Source organism: Taudactylus pleione, unplaced genomic scaffold, assembly GCF_031769625.1.
Source record: "Taudactylus pleione unplaced genomic scaffold, aTauple2 ptg000152l, whole genome shotgun sequence".
NCBI classification, from domain to species: domain Eukaryota; kingdom Metazoa; phylum Chordata; class Amphibia; order Anura; family Myobatrachidae; genus Taudactylus; species Taudactylus pleione.
Window position 1 is genome coordinate 2,890,133 of NW_028284554.1, and position 6,403 is coordinate 2,896,535.

Below are 6,403 nucleotides of genomic sequence, written 5' to 3' on the forward strand. Positions count from 1 at the left end.
GTATATTTATTAAAGCTCTATTTTAATCAATTTTGATTGATTTAAAATCGCTGAAAATGTATAAACATTGATGTTGTGTTTCTGGGACTATATCACACATTTACTTTCTGACAATTTTTTATTCATTTTTTTTTAATGTGTGATTCATGTGTGATTCAGACCCAGAAACACAACATCAACGTTGATTGATTTTCAGCAATTTGAAGACATGAATGATAGACTAGCTGATGAATTAAAGCATGAACAGGTTATGTGTGTCAGTACCCAGGTGCAAAATGGGCACTGATAGTGGAGGCCTTGGAGTTCCCCTTCTGTTTTTCCCTTGCATGTTGCAGCAAGTTGGTTGAAGATACAGTGAAAAGACCTTCCATTTGCTTAAAGGATTAGTGATCTGCTGCACTGTGGGTGGTGATAGAGGAGGACATAATACAAGTCTCCTGTCTAACCTCCTTTTTCAGTACCTTGGATGTTTACAGCAGCTTAGTTAAATACATGGAGGAAAGCCACATCACATGCTTAAATCATGGGATGGTTCAATGGCAGTGGTGGAACTACTATTGATGCAGAAGGTGCACTGCACTGGGGTCCCTGGGGACAAAGGGGCCTTTCCGCTGCCCAGACCAGCATTGAGTTTTTAACTGGCCCCCCTCTCGATCATTTTAATCAATGTTGGATCGCTGACCCTGTACTGTGAACAGAGCGGGCCCCACGCCTGATGAACCCGCCCTTTATCTTAGGGAAACGAGACTGAACCTGTGTGTGTGCAGCCACATTAGTCTGTCATCTGAACTGGACTAATAGGGGAGTCCTGCCTATCAGCACCAATGATTACTGCTGGGTACTGGCTCTAATTAGCACAAACAGTCCCCCTCTTACAGAATAGAGCCCTCTGTGTTCCCGCCCACACAAAGGTACATCCACCCTTTCTCTGCACTCTTTCTTTGCTTGTATCCTGTCACCCATTGCCTCTACCTGTCACTCTGGATTTCTATTTCTAGTTCCCTGTCTAGCCTTCTTAAGGTGGGTACACACCTGACAGATATATCTGCAGATCAAGTGATCTGTAGCTATATCTGCAGATGATGGTCGTTCATACACACTGAACGGCCATCATCTGCTTGTGAGCTCGGGTGCCGGCGGCCGGTAGGCAGGACCTGGCAGCCGGTGGGCGGGGGTGTGTCCCGCCCCCCTCCTCACGGCTGCCGCAGTGTGTATACGGGCAGTCTGTCGACCTCCCGTACACACCTGCCGATGGACAGATATATCTGCAGACATATCTGTCCATCAGCTGTGCAGCACAGCCAATGCGATATGTCGGTGAACGACGACGTTCACCGACATATCGCGGGTTCACACTTGCCGACATGCAGCAGATATAATGGCCGATCAATTGATCGGCCAGTGTATCTGTCAATGTGTGCCCAGCATTAGTTTTATTGTTACACATTATAAAATAGCATTCTTATTGTATATATTTTTATGATACTAGGGTTCAAACTCATCTGTAGTTGCATGAACATGCCTTTAATGTACACTGCCTATACTTACCTGCCCAATTCCTGTCCCTCCTCTCTAAGTAAAAGGAGTAGCAAGTGTAAGTTGAATCCAAGTGTAAGTTGCGTAAGTTGCATCCAGATTTTGCACATGGACATAGGTGCATGCACTTTTTGGTACACATACTTGGTAAAAATGTTCTATTTTTGTAAGTTTTGTATTTCAAATATTCCAATTTTTTGTAGTGTTTTAGTTCTCATTAAGAAGAATTAGATTTTTTCTGGTTTGGAAATGTGCTTCATTATCTTGTTTTGGGAATACATAAATGACAATACTGTAATTGTTGTATGTAGTGTCTATGCAACTACAGTAATTATTCCAGAAGGACTTCTCCCTACTCCACAAATAACATAAATACTGAGAGTGATGATGAAGAGCCAGCACTTTGTGATCACTTACAGTTTGCTGATATTTTTCACAGAAAATGAAGGTAGTAAAAATTGTGTATACTGTTAATATTCTATACTATACTAATACTATACTATACTAAACTGTAAAAAGAATGTACAAGACTCTACATTTTGTTACATATTTAACTCCAGCTGTGTGCCTGATTCAAAGTTGGACGCAATGGCGATATTTTCTCCGATCGAGCATTGTTTGCCGGTGCACATGCGCATAAGTTGCAATGCATACGTGCGACGATTGCTCTGCGATTACGTATGCACATGGTATCCACTCGCATAAAATAGCCAGTGAGATTGCATTTGCAGCATGAGGTCTCTCAGTGTGCGAGGAGAACTGCAGTATCTGCGGCTGTTCAGACCTGCCGCAAGGGCAAGATGGCTGCTCTATGTGCGTTCGATGTTACTGATATTTACACAGGTATGCGACGTTGTATGCAGGTAAGAAGGCAGCAGTGGGAAATTATGTACCTAGATGGCGAGTGGTGTTGGGGGCATTATAGGTGCATGGAATCCCTCTCTAAGTCAAGCATATTAAAATATTAATTAAAAAAAAAGTGTTGCACTGCCATTTATAGCATTAGCAAGCACAATACACTAACTTCTATTTGCAAGGTAGTGTGACTGGTAGACTCTTCGAGACTAGGACATATACTGTATATATATTATGTTGGCAATATATACTGTATGCAGCATTTAAAGAACACAATGAAAGACAAACCTGAAATCCCTGCGGTTGCCATTCCCATGAGTTTGAACCATGACATTAAACTGTACATTTTAAAAGCTGTAATTACACACAGACCTGGCCAAATTGTGGCTCTCCAGCTGTTGTGAAACTACAAGACCCAGCATGCTTTACCAGCTGATGGCTGGGAGGACGTAGAGAGCCACAGGTTGGTCAGACCTGAATTATAGTATTTAAGTATTTATATTTTTAAGGTAACTTTAGATACAGCAATGTACTGCAATTCTCACATTTCATACCTCTTAACAGAGTACTTATGTCTTTATTTCATTATTATAATTAAAGTACAATTTAAAGTTATAATACAGGAAAACAGCAATTACTAAAAAGAGTCCTGAACACATCTATCTGAAGCTAAAACTGAATGGCTGATCATAGGGCATTGAGCAAAATATGTTTTCTCTGCCAAATGCACTTTATATTACGTTTGCATAAATGTTTTCAGAATTTGTAGTTGAGTGAATCTACTGTAGGCCTCTGCATTTGCTTATAGTATTTGCAGCATTTTCTCATGACAAAAGCATGTGACAGGGTACACTATTAGGGATATTAGTAAAATCCAGGTAGTAAATATTGTTTGAGAAGTTGGAGACTGAAGAAAAAACGCACACTTCTGTAGTATTTGTGCCCAATAAAGAGCAAACCACTTTAATTATTTTGAGATCCTCCATTTCTTTTTAACTTGCAGTGAGGTGTGAACCATATTAAGGCAAAGGGAAATTGACAATGGTATTTTTTTCTTGTTTCTGTCTATATTATATGTATTTTAGACATATATAAAAGAGTAACTTGATATGATTTATTTAGACAACTTTTAAAATGATATATCACTCACTTGAACTTACTTCTTCAATTAAACTAGTGCAACATCAGAATGGGTAGATAAGGAAAACAATGCAGCTACAATACTTGCTTTTTTTTTTGGATTTATTATTTTATTGTTTTAATTTCAAAAGTTACAAAGACAAAAGGAAAAAAGAAAGAAAGAAGAAAAAAACAAAGACAATGAATGCAGATAATTCCAGGTCTCATAATATCAAATATTTCAGTGTAGTTCATATAACTTATGCATAGGTACAGACACTTCTTAATATTACTCATTGAGTATTTTAATACATTAATGTATTGTCATATGTATTATCCTTTACATAACTCTTCAGATAATGTCCCTCCCTTTCTCTGCATATATCTGCCAGGTGTGCCACTTCCTTATAGATGTATTTACATTTTCATTGCCATTATGCATTGTTTCCATCCAATAACTATAATTTATCTTGCTTACTACCAGTGAGATTGGGGGGGAATTTTTTTGCTTCCAATATTGGGCTTTTGCAGATTTGGTAGCTATAAATATATGGGCAAGAATGTATCTATAGGATACCTGGATCTCTGATGGATATACTGTATATGCAGAAGGGCCATCTGAGGTGTTATGTTTACATCCAGTTCAAAGACTTGAAATATTAGGTTTTGTATTTCCAACTATAAAGGGCGAATTTTAGCACAGCTCCAGAAGATATGTCAAATATCTCCGGTTTCGGTTAGGCATCTCCAGCAAACATCGATCTGGGATGGCCAGATTCTATGTATCCTATCTGGAGTTAGATATGTACAATAAAACAAATGAGATATACATCTTGACATCTTATATATTGATTGAAATAATTGAGATTATTCCGTTTCATCTAGTGCTATTTTTAACTATCTTTCCCAATTCATTTGAGGTTTTGTTTTATCTATTGGTTTGATCTTTAATAATATTGAATACCAATATGAATACCTCCTTTTCGCATAGCTAATAAAAGATTTTAGTTAACATTTTATCGGGGATAGTTCTAAGGGCTCCTGTATAAGAAGGAAAAGAATACAACCAATGCCTGATCTGCATATTTTTATAGAATTCAGCCATAGGTATTGCAAACTTTGTCTGTATTTGAGTGAACGACATCAGGATATTATCCTGATATAGATCTTTCATTGTACGGATTCCCCTAGATACCCACATATCCAAATTTAGATCTGGGATATAATCTGTCAAAGCTTGTACTGATAAATAAATAAAAGGTACTATAGTTTGATCTTGATGGCTCCTTAATTTATCCCATGCTTCCAAAGTTGCTTTTGTTGCTTTTAATGTATTTTTTTGACAATTGTCTATATTTAGGTGGAATCCATATTAAGGACCGTATTCAATTAGGAGCGAAAAGTCTGTTATCGGTGATAGTTTATCGCCGATGACATCATTTTCGCCATTTTCACTTATCCCCATATTCAATTTCAAAGACTTTTTGCAGGTATGAAAAGTTTTTTTAAATAAATGGGGATATGTTTTCACCACTGAATAGGTGGTGAAAAAAAGTGCAGAGTTGGGGCTTTGGGGTGCAGACTTTAAAAAAGTACCCTACACCCCTTGGAATGTCCCTTAAAAGGTATCTGTGTAAAAATAAAAAAAAAAATAGCATAGGACACCCCAAAAAAAGTGGTTTTCGTTTTGGGGACAAAAAAAATTGAGGGCAAACTTAAAAACTAGCAAAATAGCCTCAGGGGGGTCCCCATGTATGCTGCAGGTGCTTTCTAGAATGCGGCTGGCTGCGGCAGGTGGATTTTTGAAGAATTTTTAAAAATCACTTTATGGACTTAAAAATATGATTGCACCCATTTTCATGTATCCCAAATTTGATGGGACTAGTTATTTTTTCCAAAAAATAAAGCTAAGTGCTATTCTTCACCACTTCTTTATAGCCGCATTAATGCACCTGTCATGGACGTTTAAAAAACCCAAATACCTATAGCAGGCCAAATCGGGGGTACCTATAGTGTTCCCCCATGTCAGACCATCTTTTGTGGGGTGACAGGCTGATTTCCCCAAAAGTGACAGGACTTTTCAATACTTACCTTTCCTCCGGGTTCCGTTTTTGCCGATTCCTAATTGAATATGGGGATAAGTGGGCACGTGCCCGATACTTTATCCCCTGAAAAAACGGCGATGATGGCGAAAAGTCCTACCTATGACGTCTTGTCTCGAATTGAATATGGCCCTATATCCTTTATAGAAAGCCTACCTATAATCACATCTTTTATCTGGACCCAAAGTTTAGAGGTGTCTCTTAAACACCAGTCACTTATCTGATTTATCAGTGTTGAGATTTGATATAATTCTAGATTAGGAAATTGAAGTCCTCAGTGTGATTTTGGTACGGTTAGAGATTTTTTATTTCCCCAAATATATCTATTCAATATAGAGTTAAACCTATATAGCCAACATTTTGTGAGGAGTCTTGGTATAGAACGGAATAGATATACAATTTTTGGGAGGAAGAACATTTTGACCGCTTCTATTATTCCGAACCATGATACCTCATAAATTATCCAATCCTTTATAGATTTATTAAATTGCCTTAGTAAATGGCCATGATTATAATCTAGGATATTCTCTTTTTTTGTTAGTAAGTATATTTTAATGCCTGATTTTCCAGTTAAATCTAAATTTTGCTTTAAGATTTGCCAGATCTAATGGGTTGATATTCATAGAGAGAGGTTCCATTTTATTTCTATTTAGTTTATAATAAGAGACGTGTGCGTACTGGTCTAATGCCTCAAAAACCATTAGTAGAGATACTTTGGATTGGTAAGAAATAATAAAACATTATCAGCAAATAATAGGGTCTTGTGTTGTATATTGTTTGTCATCAGACCT